At 33.8% G+C, this 13652-nt stretch overlaps 1 pseudogene; it reads left to right on the top strand.

Moving 5' to 3' along the window:
• Nucleotides 1–879: 879 nt before the first annotated feature.
• Nucleotides 880–12910, top strand: LOC115967650 (annotated as a pseudogene).
• The last annotated feature ends 742 nt before the right edge of the window (nt 12911–13652 follow it).

The following is a 13652-nucleotide window of genomic DNA, read 5'->3' as shown; positions in this document are numbered from 1 at the left end:
GGTTCGGCCCTCCCGTGGACATGTCGACATCTTCAGGGTTCTCGGATATTATAATCTTCTCGTGCTTGTGGTGAGTTGTTATATTCACCTTGAGGGTTCACTGTCAGTACTTTCTGAGGTCTACTCTTTTGACATTGGCCTCCTGTCACTTGTTCCTGTTCTCGAATTATTGTCCTCCCACGAAACCCATTGTTGAAATTATTTTTTTGTCTATCAGTAACAACTAATAACAACTTACTACTTAAAATTTGTTGTGAAAGTATTGTAAAATTGTTTTGGACATAACCTTTTATATATGTATATTTATAATTAATTTATAATTTTATTAGGCATTTGTGTATCTTGCGATACACAATTTGATACAATGTGTAATACCAAAAAAAATAAAAAATAGATTCTAAATTAGACAACTATCCCCCCAATCCATACAATTTTCCCAACAACTAAATATGTTTAACTATATAAAAAAAAAAAAAAATCACCACCTGTCCACTTTTTTTTCCTTCATAAAAAGAAAACTACTCATTCTTTCCCCAATCCGTACAACTATGTAGGTTTAACCATAAAAAGAAAATTTTAAAAACTCCGCAACCACACAACCAAAAAAAGACCACATGCTTCACGGTCTCTCCCACTTTCCTCACTCCTCTCCTCTAGTGAGGGTAGTTTTTATAACTTACAACATTTTCTTACCCAATAAAAAAGAAAAGAAAAAAGTTTTAGGTTTATTTAATATACCATTTCAAACTTACATTTTCACATTTTTTTTCACACATTTTTTCACTTATATATATTTCAAAAAATTACCATCAACATCCTCAAACAACTCTTCCAAATACCCCCTTTAACCTTTGCAGGCGCCTAAAACAAATTAAAATAAAATAAAAAGGAAAAATAAAATTACATTACACTTTTTAAAAAAGAAAGGAAAAAAAACTTCTCTTTTGTCACTTCTCACTTTCCCGAGAAAATGCCGAAGAAAAGGCGGGTTCCGGAGGTACTATGGCGACTATTCCGCCACCGCGCGCGGACTCTCGCTTCCACAATCGTATCGCTCGTTTCTCCTCTTCCGCCGTCCTCGTGCTCGTGCTCGCGCACAGGTTCACAATGCCTCAGTTGTAGTGGCTCCGAAGCGATGTCGTTTTTGGTGAGAAAAGAGGATCCTCAAGAGTACGTGAAGCTGTTGAATAAGTGCTTCGTTGTGGCCTCTGAAAACGCTCCTCCTCTCTCTCCTTTCCAATCCCACTCTCGCTGGCCCCAATCTCAGGTACATATATATATATATATATATATATATATGAGTATGTGCGCGCGTGTACGTGTGTGTGTTTAAAGTTAAAAGACGAGAGCTTTTGGTCCCTAAAGTTTAAAAACTGAGCGTATTTGGTCCCTGAGTAGTTGAAATATCAAAAGCTCTAATTTTTTTAAACTTCAGGTGACCAAATAGCTCTCGCCAGAAACTTCAGGTGACCAAAAACACTCATTTTATTTGAAACTTAAGAGTTAAGAACCAATAGCACTAAACTTTACTTGATAAAAAATGCTCATTTTTTTATTTTATTTTTTTAACTTTTGTTCCTTGAAGTTTAAAAAATTATAAATCTTTTGAAATTTTAAATACCAATAGCGCAATACAGACACGGATACGATACAGTGACATGAGCAATTTTTTTGAAAAATTATAAGTAATATAAGATGGCTGGTATAACATAGCAGATACGGTATGAAACTCTAAACGAAGTATCCATGCTTCCTAGCTCGCGAGAAACTTTGGGGACCAAAAAAGCGCTTATTTTTTAAACTTTAAAGACTAATAGCGCATGCTAAACTTCAGAATAAAAAACGCTAAGCAAGTAAACTATATATAGTTTAAACTTTAGGGACAACGCTCGCTAAGTAAACAAACTATATAGTTATGGATTATGGTAATACTTAGTGTAGCTTCATGGTAGTGAGTGAGCTTAAAATATTTTAAGTTTCTCTTTATATATTATATGGATTGATGGTGGTGGTACTGAATGTTTTGTAGGTAGTGTTTCCATTTCTGGGTCGGTTGTGTCGTACTCTCATTGATTAAATAAAGTCTTGAGAAGGGAATCACATTGCACATCTAATATGTAAACTACTGCTCATTATGTTTTCAGATTGTGCAAAGGACCATTGAAATCATGATGCATGAGCAATTCAACTCTATCAATGTAATTTGCAAGGCTTATGATAAGGCAAGCATTCGTTTGTTTATTTATTGTGCAAACTTCATATACAATGTTTAATTTTGCTATCAACATTGTCAATATCGTCCATTTCATTCTGGAAATGGGGTTGGCAGTGTTTTGTTTTTTTGGGTATCCTCATTATTTATTTTTCTAGCAGTAGTTTGTTAACATTTCATATTTGCCTTATTTCTTGTTTAAAAATATTCGTCAATATGTAACAGATTAATCGTGCAAGTCCCATTGTAGAACTTCTATCTTCTTCAGTTTGGTGTCTTCTTTCACAAAGGGTATGGTTTGCTAACTTCTTCTCTGTTGTTTCTTGAACTACATCACCAAAATTAAGGTTAAAATTGCATTTATGCAGGTTGGGGATGATGTCATGGTTTATCTTTTAAAGTATACATCAATATTTTTGCCAGTTTCTTCTAAGAAGCACCAACAAGTAACAGGTCCTCCTATAAGTGATTTATGCCTCAAGCAGTCAAAAAAGCGAACATTGGAGTCTCAGCATCAACATACTTCACTTGATAAATGTGGTAATGAGTCTAATGACTAATGAAGACTTTGTAAACACTTGTAGTTGTTCTGTCAACATTGTCAGCTGAATCAAAATCCCCTTTTACGGTACCTAGGAAAAATAATGTTACATAAATATTTATTTTATTTTTTGTATGTATGTCTATATATAAATGTGTACAAATGCAGGCACAGGCACACATATCAGCATTAGCTTATATATATATGTGTGTGTGTATGTATGTATGCACACATGCAGACACAGGCACGCAAATCAGCATTAGGGCCATAAATTTGCAAAATTCATTGTTAATATTTTAGCCTTATGCGTAAAATTAAGTTCAATGAAATTTTCTATTCAGAATGAATGATTGGTGAATAAAAATTATTTTAGATTTAAATAATATATTAATGCAACCATTTTGACATTAAAACTTTAATGCTATTAGATCACTATACACAGCCACATCAATTTTTCAATTTGAATAAATTATAAATAGAATCTGATGGTACATATTGCCTTTCTTTTTAATATTTAACAACCTCTGTTTTTTGGGATAAAACGTAATTGCCGTAGTCTCTTTCTGACCTTAGGCCGGTTCTTTCTTGGTCTTTTCTTACCTGACTTGTTCTGACTTTAGGCCAGTTCTTTCTTGGTCTTTTCTTACCTGACTTGTTCCCATCTATTTGTGGATGTTCTTTTTTAATAGATCCTTCCATTTTCTTATTGTCCTTAATTCCTTTTGCTTTGTGGCTATTGTGTTTGCATTAGATTGTTCAGTCATATATAACATATCATTTCTTAAAGATTAAGAGGAGTCCAGATGATGATTTAGTCCAAACTTTTCTCAGGATCCAAAAAGAAGAGGGCTTTAGTTGACAATGTTAACCCAGTGCTAGAGATACAGAAATGCAGTAATTCTTCTAGTGTTGATGATCCATCAACTTCATTAGATCATGTTGGCTCCAATGTTAGGAGTTCTTCAAGTCCAAGATCATTTAGTCGGCTTCATGGAAACAAGCGTTCTCAAGCGAGTTCATCAGAAGTAGCTGTACCAATTTCTGGAACTGTTACCAATAATACTGAAGGGGATTTAAATGAGAAACTTCAAGAAAGCTCAAATCACACAGCTGCAAAGTCTGGAAAGCGTTCAAGGCCATTTAGTTGGCAGCGTCGCAGAAATAGAAGGCGTTTAAATTTTGAAGAAACCAGCTCTTTTGCAACAATTCATGTGGATAAAGATGGCGTATCTGGGAGGCTCCAGCATGATGCAAATTCTAGCTTAAATAGTTCTGAAAAGGTGATTGATTTCCTATGAAGGATCCTTCAGTCAAGTTCAACGTTGGTTTGATATATTGGAGGGTTTCAATTTTTCCCAAAATAATGGGATGAAGGGTGAGTTTGTGGGTTCAAGACTCACTAAATTCGTGTGTAACTCACCAATAGAATAAAAAAAAGATTTTTAGTACATGAAACCTAATTACTATTTGTTGCCTAACCTAGAAGGCTTTAAGATATATGCTGTGTGTGCCACCCTTAGTATGGATACAGTTTTATATAATTTATCCCCACATAAATTGATAAGTAATTCGTACCTTTATTTCAACACATTATGGAATTCTTTTAAACATCAAACTTTTGTTATTATTGTAATTAAAGATTATAGGAGCGTGAGTGACATAACATCTGGATTAATAGTGATGTGGTTTGCCTTCTTATTATCAGAATAAAGGGGTTAGATGCAGAAATAGTAATCTCCAAGTGAACAGAAGACATACAGCCAAACAATCTCAGCAGGTAGTTGTGGCTTTGTACTCATGGTGCCTGCTTGAGCATGAGAACAAGATGCAGTATGTCACAGCTTACTCTTCTGGTAGATGAGAATCTTAAAGAAAGTAAAAGAAGTTGGAAGTAAAACACCAATTAGGAGATATCAGTACCCTAATTAATATTAACACATACATGGCTAGAACAGTGTTTGTTGGCATGGAGATTCTAAGATAGATAAGATTGTCAATTACAAAAGAACCCTGAATCTCAAAAGGGTTAGAAAGATTAATGTTTGGTTGATATATACCCATATCAAGAAGATTGAATGACTTAATGCCACCTCCTAGTGAACATTTGGATTCTTCCAATGCAATGAAAATGTAAAGACATTTCTCCCTGCTATTACAGTTTATTATTATTATTTTAACTTTTAACCTTTTCCTTTTGGATATGATCTATTCTGCAGATGCCTTGTTTTTCAGTATCACAAGCTCCCAAGCCCCTGGTAGTTGCCAAAGGGGCTCATATTAACAGGAAATTCATGTTTTATAACAGGGAATGTTCTTCATCAGTTTTTCCAGCAAAGCGTATCCTTCAGTTTAATTTTAAACGTACATGTACTTAATTTGTCTCTTCGTTATAAAATTGCTTGTATTTCCATTTTTTTCACCCGACTTTATAGACTGAATGATCAGTGACAAACGGATAATATGTTATCTTTTTATGTTGTGCAATTATGCTTTCTTATTTTTGGAAAAGAAACACAGTTTGAGCTTAAATTTGTGATGTTAAGAGCTTCTGTCATGCCTTTTCTTTGGTGTAAAAGAACACAGTACCTTAATAACCTTCAGATATACTAAATTCTCTGAAGCCCAATTTTTCTGGTGCAAATTTTCTTATTGGCAATATCTTTGGCTTAAATGCAACTCAGGAAATGCTGTGCAAATCAGCATGCCTGTAAGTGCAAATTCATATACTGTGATTGCAGAACCTTTTTAATTGTATGATACCCTTACAGGGCTTTTCTGATTTGTCATGGCAAAATTATTGTTTTATTTTTATTTTTATGTGGCATGCATGTTGATTTCAGTTTGATTTCTAGAATCCAAATTTTTTCTTACTGTGGAATATTGATCCCATAGTTCTTATAATCTTTTACATAAGGAATCATGAAAAGCTCCTTTGCTGGATATAACAGGAAATTTATGCATGATGTTGTTCCAAACTTCAAGTTATGAAATAATGAAAACGAGTTCCTCAATCAGTATCAGGATTGCAATTAAAAGCTCTTGAATGGATTAAGGTTAAAAGGGACACTAATGGCACAGTGAAGTCTCTTTGTGCTAAAATCTTACAACCAATGTCAACTAATTCGCTCTTTAGACTAGGGCCTGGAATCTATGATGATTACCATTACAATGAGTTTCTTTGGATGGAAGCCGTACTGTGTCTTAGAGCACAGATACATGAAAACTTTTTCTGAAGTATAAATGTGGGACATGTTTATGAGAATATTAGGGCAATAAATAATTGCAGTTATAGCCAATATATCAGGTTTTTAATTTAATTTAATTTAATTTGGATGGCACTGCTTTAACTGCTTGTTTTTGGTTTTGAAGGTACCGCTCACTCATTAAGTTGCTTAAGAAGCTCATACGCAAGGCACAGCGTTGCCAACGTCTGAGATTATTGAATAAGCATTGCGCTGTTCCAACATTGGATGCTACTGTAAAATCTGGCACTAACTTTGAGGTAAATTGTGTGAAGGCATATTTAGCATTCACAATTTCACATTCTGAGGTTACACCTTGCTCAGTTTCATATGCGTTTTGAATGCATTGGTGCATAGTATGCACACCTTGATAGTTGTGCAAATTGAAATTATGTATGTGATTTTTTTTGAGTGTTGGGTGGTTTTTATTTTTATTTTTATTTTTATTTTTTTGTGGGGGGGGGGGGGGGGGGGCGGGGATTTGTTATATGGGAGAGCTCATTATAGAATTGCACTGTGTAATGTACATCCCTTAAGCTATCTCACTAATTTAAGCACTTCTTGCATTCCTCTAAGAAAAATATAATTCTTGCGAAATTGTTATTTTAGGGGAATGAATCAGAGAAAAATGTTCCTGAGAACTCTCATGGATCTAATACTTCGTATTATGTGGATATTGAACCTCAGTTTGAAGCAAATAAGTCTTATTGCTTGAGAAGTCAGGTAGAGTCATTTATATGGGCAGTTATTAGGAGTGTAGTTCCCACAGAATTGCTAGGTTCCTGTCATAACTGGAGAATGTTTAGGAGGAATATTGCCAAGTTTATTAAACTTCGAAGATTTGAGAAGTTCTCATTAAAGCAATGCATGCATAAATTAAAAGCATCAAGTTTCCTGTTTCTATCATCTGAACAATTTTCCTGTTGCTTGAGTAATCAAGTGCTAAAATGTACAACGGGGGAGAGTATAGACATGCATAAGGGATCCAGAATATTGGACAACGCCACACATGTTTTGAGACATAAACTCCTGGAGAGCTGGATCTTTTGGCTCTTTTCATCTCTAGTGGTGCCACTGGTGCAAGCAAACTTCTATGTCACTGAAATTGAGCATGGGAATCAAGATCTATATTATTATCGGAAATCAGTTTGGGAGAAGTTGATAAATAAGTCCGTCACTTGCTTGAAAGATCAGGGCTATAATGACTTGGATGCTGCGACTGTTAGACATATTATAAAAAAAAGATTATTTGGTTTCTCGAAGCTAAGATTTCGTCCAAAAGAAGATGGAATGAGGATGCTGTCAAATCTAAAAGCATCATCAAGAATGCCATTACGAAAGTCCTCTTTGGAAGATAAATCTTGTGGAATGCATGGAAAAGGAAAATTTTGTTCCAAGAAAGTTGAATTTAATTATTTCAAGTCTGTAAATCTTGTTCTTCGTGATACACATGCTGTTTTAAAAGGTATACAGTTGGAAGAACCTGAGAAGCTGGGAGCATCAGTTTTTGATTACAATGATGTCTACAGAAAGTTTTGTCCGTTTCTAATTGGTCTGAAAAATAGGTTGGTAACTGTGCCTGGTGCATTTGTTGTTGTTTCTGATGTGCTGAAAGCATTTGATTCTATTGATCAGGATAAGCTTCTTAGTGTATTGAAAGATGTCATACAGAAAGATGAATATCTTCTTAAACAGTCCCATCAAGTAGTCTGCACAGATAAATCTTTGTGGGTTCATAAGAACCTTGTATTGATGGATCAAAATATGAGCACTGCGAAAGTCACATCCTCTATTCCCTTTTGTTCACTGCATACTGTCTTCGTTAACCAGGTAGCTATTTCAAGTCACTCTTCAAGGAAAGTTGTTGATATTTATTCTTATAGATCTTTCCTATTTCCATTGAATATTTTAATGATTACTGCTTTTCTTTTTAATGAGATTAGTAACATAGTATCAGCTTTCACTACCTGTCTAACTACTACCTTCATGCATAATGCTTGTGTATGTCATATATTACCTGCAAGATACAAATAGTCTATAGAATCCTGTAAGCACCATAAGCAATTTTTTGAGTTGGATCTTATTTTTTATATCCTTCTTGTGTGACTGGCTTTGCAAATCAGCGGAAATGTTTACCTTTTTTTCTTGATCAATCTGGCTTTTAGTTTGGGGTACTAGAAGTTTTGATGTTCAAATAAAGCTCTACTAAAAGAAAATAGATTTGGTACTTACAGAGATATCTTTATGTGGTTCCCAGCTGAGTGTGCTACCCATTGGGTAATTTTGGTAAGATTGGCGGGTGCTCATTTGGTTTTAGTACCAAATGACAAGGGTATTCTAGTCATTTTTGTTATGGCCTGGGAACTGGTTAGTTGGTAGGGACTCTGTTTAGTTGTCCACTCGGATAAGTGTATTTAAGTAGCCAATGAGCTCTAGCTCAAATGACATCTCTTTCTTTGTGACTGTAAGGTGTGGAGGGTGTGGTCGTGGGTTCAAGGTCCATGGGGTACATATGTTACTTAGCAATAATTGAAAAGAGAAAAAGAAAAAAAGAGACTAAAGTATACTTTCGGCCCTTAAAGTTTGGGTTGTTTTCATTTTTGCCTTAAATGTTTAATTCAGTTTTCATATTGGCCCTGCCATCCATTTCTTTAGTAATATGATTGTTAAGTGTCGTTTATTTTTAACTGTTGCATCAAATACTAACTCTTAAATGTTGTAGAATTCAGGAATTTTATTTTTTAGGCAGAAAAACATATTATGGATGGTCTCATTACCAATGGAAATGGACAACAGGGTCAATATGAAAGCAAAATTAAAAATGAAGGGCCAAAATGAAAATTTTGAAACATAAAGGGTCAAAATGAAAACAATCCCTAAATTTAAGGGCTAAAAGTGTACTTTAGTCTTTAAAAAATGTATTTGGGTCATTGAGATTTAGTCTTAGATTTTCCTTGGTCCCCTACTGTGCTCATTTACCAAGCATATGCAGCCTATGTCAAGATATCCATTGATGTACATTGCATGGGATGGAGAATAAAGTAATTTTAGCCCCATGTGGAGTATCTGTGTGGTGCAATAAGATATTTGGATGATCAATGCGTCAATGCTGTGATGAATAGGTTTGACCCTTTCCTCTTCCTTGTTACTCCCATCATCAAGCTTTCATCCTAACTGATGTAGGATCACAAATTTGTATTCTTGATGATTTCTTGAATGGTTGACAGCTGTTTGGTATTAAAACAATGAAAAGTGCATGAAATAAAGAAAGATAAAATATTAGGCAATTTTGCCCCTTTTTTTTTATTCCTTAGTACACTGCCTGTGTGCTTTGGTTTCCTGTATTGTTTTCTTTTTTCAATGAATTTATATTTCTTATAAAAAATATAAAAAAAAGAATAAAATATTAGGCAATCACACCTAGGTTTTCCCAAGCAATCACACTTAGGTAGGAGACTTTTGAAGTAAAAAAAATGAAATGCCTCTTTTCTGAATTTTTCATACTTGTAAATAAATAATCTCTTTTGAGGAAGCTAAGTTTTGTTTAATATTTTTTATTCTTACAGGAGTGGAGCAGGCATGTGAAAAAACAAGAGTTATTTTTCAATTTAAAGGAACATGTTAAGTACAACGTACTGCAATTAGATAAGAAGTTTTTCGTTCTAGGTGTAGGTATTCCTCAAGGAAGTATTGTGTCATCTCTGCTTTGCTCATTTTACTATGGACATCTGGAAAGAAATTTGATCATTCCGTATCTTGAGAAGGCTGGTGAAGCTGCTGCTAAAGATATATCTAGAAGACATATTTCTAATGATGTTTCTGCAGAGGAAAGTAGCGGGGATGGATATATACTTCTTAGATTCGTTGATGACTTCCTTCTCATTTCAACCTCAAAGAAGCTGGCTGCTAGCTTCTTTTCCAGGTTGCGAAGAGGATTTCATGCGTACAACTGCTACATGAATGATGACAAATTTTCTATCAATTTTGATATTGGAGACTTATCAGGGATTCCATCAAGCAGGGTTTATGTGGGTGAAGATGGTATTTCATTTATTCGATGGAGTGGATTGCTTATCAATTGTTTCACTTTAGAAGTTCAGGCAGACTACTCAAAGTTAATTTTCGTATATAATTTTACTTCTTGTCATTCTACTTGCTAGATGTATCTTATAATGTTCTGTTTTGGATTTTGGCCTCAGATGTCAAGATTAGGACCCAATCATTTGAACCTTTGAAATCATTCCATATCATTGTCATGCTACTCATTAAGCGTATATTTGATACTCTCGAAATTGTTACATAGCATTCTTAATTGGTTTTATATCTCTTTCTTCCAAACAATTATGCTTGAGAGTTTCCTTTTGCTTGATTTCTTTTTTATTTATCATTATTGGACCTAATTCTTATCAAATTTCCAGCCACAAATTATCAATATCACATCCTTAACAACTTCTTCAATATGTTGTGTGAGTTAAATGTTTAAATTGCAAGCAGTAGTCAAGTAGTGTCCAGTCCTCTTTGAAGTACTTTTGTGATTTTTGTTTAATAGGATTCATTTAAGATAAGTTTGTGGTTGGGATCTTAGAATGAAGCTAGGTCTAATAGTTTGCCTCACAGTTTTGGGCTCATTTAAAAAAAAAAAAAATGATATTTCATTGTCTTGTTATTGAAGCTCTACATGTTGCAGTTAGATTTGCTTTTTGGTTTATCTAATGTAAACTTTGAATCTCAGTTTTATGAAAGTTCAATTTCTTCCCCAACTAACTTGTTCCCTATACTAAACAGGTATCTGAATAACCATTTAAGTTCGACTCTTACTGTCAGCTGGCAAGGTAAACCAGGTCACCATTTGAAGACAAAGCTATGTGGCTTTATGAGACCTAAATGCCATCCTATATTCTTCTGTTCAAATATTAATTCTGCAGATGTTGTCAGATTAAATATATATCAGGCTTTTCTGGTATGTGCAATGAAATTTCATTGCTATGTTTGTGACTTATCGTACATATGCAAACTTCGCAAGGGATTCTATCTAAAAATGATTCAGAAATCTGTGAGGTATGGATGTAATCCTTGTTTATCTTACAGTGTATGTGGTTGTTAAACTTGGTTTATTGAGATACAGTTTTCCTGTGCTGATTTTTGTTGATATTTTAGCATTTGTGAAGCCCCATGTGCAATGGTCACGTAAAGTAATTGAATGGCTGTCTATGCTTTGATACATAATCTTTTAATTTAACAACTATAGAATTTAATTTTCAACATTTAATGATACTTCTTTTCTACTATTGTTTTTCAGTTCATTGGCTTTGTTGATTGTCTTGTTAGGTATATGTACAAGCTCATAAAGAAACGGATACGTTCTGCAAACTGCTATTCTGATATCCAGCCTATACTTCAGTTGGAGGAAGAAGAAGTTGGATGGCTTGGATTATATGCGTATATCCAGGTACTGAAGAGAAAAGAATCACGGCATAAACAGTTGCTATCTTCATTAAGGTGTGAGTTGGCACATAAAATACATGCAAGTGAGCCACTGCCTTCTCAACTAAAGTATGCAGTTGATGCCTCACACTCGTCCTTAATTTGGAAAATTAAGTATTAAATTCTTGAAGGTATGTGACTAGTATAATGATGGAACTTTTTTCTTTTCATTTTCCACGTTAGCTGTCAACAACTTTGGGGACTGTATTCAAGCTTATTTGGTTATTCTTTTTCCTAATGCTTAGTAAAAAGTAGAAAGTCGTGCTAGAGACTTAACAAAAAAAAAGAAAAAAGAATGTTATGTTTATTTGCATGGAATAAAGCTAGGATGCATTGACAGTCCAATGTAGTAGTCATAACCGCATTTGTTGCAACAGACAGAGAAATATAAGGGAGATATTTATATTTTTATTTTGGAAAATTCTGCTTATAAATCTGTTCAACGATAATTTGCATTCTACACCCAACAATTTGTTATTGAATATTTTTTAAGTTATATACTTATTTATGATATATTGTCGACTAAGTACCATATGTTAAATTGTCAATAACGCACTGATCTAAAATTTATAAATTCTTCTAATCCCTTAATCCCATCTTCAATCTGAATAGAATAAATAGATGCATGTATATGTTGGTAAAGTCTGAAACATGTTTTCATTTTTGTAGACTTAAGACTCATTGTTTTCTGTTATACCTTCTTTTCACATAAAGATGGACTCCACATGACGATCCTCCACTTAGTAGTTAGAACTCATTTTTGTGAGAGGGTGAGGCATACAAATGGAACTTCAATTCTTTCTTACCCAAAAAAGAAACAAGAAAAAAGAGATCCAATGTATATTTTCCTATTATAGGAAATGTAGGAATGTCTTCGCATCTTTTTTTTTTTTTTTTCCAAAAGTAAACTCTTTGCATCTTCATTGAGAACCGATTATTATTTTGGATTGCAGGTCTCACCTAACTAGAACATGGCAAGTGAATCTAAGACACATCTGGTGAGGAGCAAATTTTTGTACAGACAGATTGGCCAAACAGGGAGCTTCTCAAAGGGATAGAGAGATCTCTTATGATACATGCCCTACATATTTGCTAACCTGTCTTTTTTTGGACTTGATGGGATTCGACACAGCCCGAGTATGTCGCTAATGATGATGCTGTTTTGTAATTTACCTGTGTTTTGTGGTCTGTAATATACTAGTCTGTATATGGTAGTAGTATGGTTGTAAGGCTGTCATCCCTTTCTGCTGTTTGTGATGGTTTGCTCTGTATATAAGTGATGGTTTTACTTATATTTCCCTTTTGTGCAAAAAGAAAAAAAAGAAAAAAAAAAGGACCAATTTAGGGGGTGGAAGAAGAATAAATGGAGCATGGTATCTCCACATGTTATCTATATACATTATTTATTTTTACCTTGCTTTAGGAAAAATTATAAATTATTAGACATGGTTGCGTAGTGGGACTTTTTTTCTTTTTCTTTTTGGTAAACGTCTTTTGGGGATTCATTCCTCGGTATAAGAATGTTATTGGACTACTAATTTATCAATCTCTTATACACATTCTAATGGACAGAAACTACGTTGGGATTACACAAATCGCAAGATTTGATTTCTCTTAATTATATATATATATATATATATATGTATATATTCTAAAGCAAATGATTCAAGGGCTTTGATCGGTAAGAGAGGAAAGAGAGAAAAGATTATTTGCATTGTTTAGCGGTGTGGAAGATGAGGGAATTTAAAAAAAAAAAAAAAAAAGTGCAAATTTGATAAAAATGTAGTGTAAAACTCTCCAATTAAATATTGATACATCAGATTTTTCACATTAAAACACAGTGCCCGACCCTCACAATAACAACCCATTAAAAATAAAGTATAATTCAATATTTACTAAAAAAAAAAACCATTGCCCTACTGAGAGTCTGAGACTGAAATGATTTGATTAATTTTTAATTATTATTTATTTTATAACAAAGCCCAAACGAGAAGTCGGTGAAAAAAAAAGACCATCTGTTCATGAACCATCTTTGGAAGTACAACATTACTGATCAAAATCCGATTAGATAAATTGGACAATCTTGAAATTCTTTGTTTCAAAATTTAGGTGCCTATTCCAATATACAAGGTGAATAAAGAAAGAACAAGACACATTGGATAGAGGTGAAAAA

The sequence above is a fragment of the Quercus lobata genome, chromosome 11 (genome assembly GCF_001633185.2).
Source record: "Quercus lobata isolate SW786 chromosome 11, ValleyOak3.0 Primary Assembly, whole genome shotgun sequence".
Classification (NCBI taxonomy): Eukaryota; Viridiplantae; Streptophyta; class Magnoliopsida; order Fagales; family Fagaceae; genus Quercus; species Quercus lobata.
This window is presented reverse-complemented; position numbering and strand designations above follow the sequence as displayed.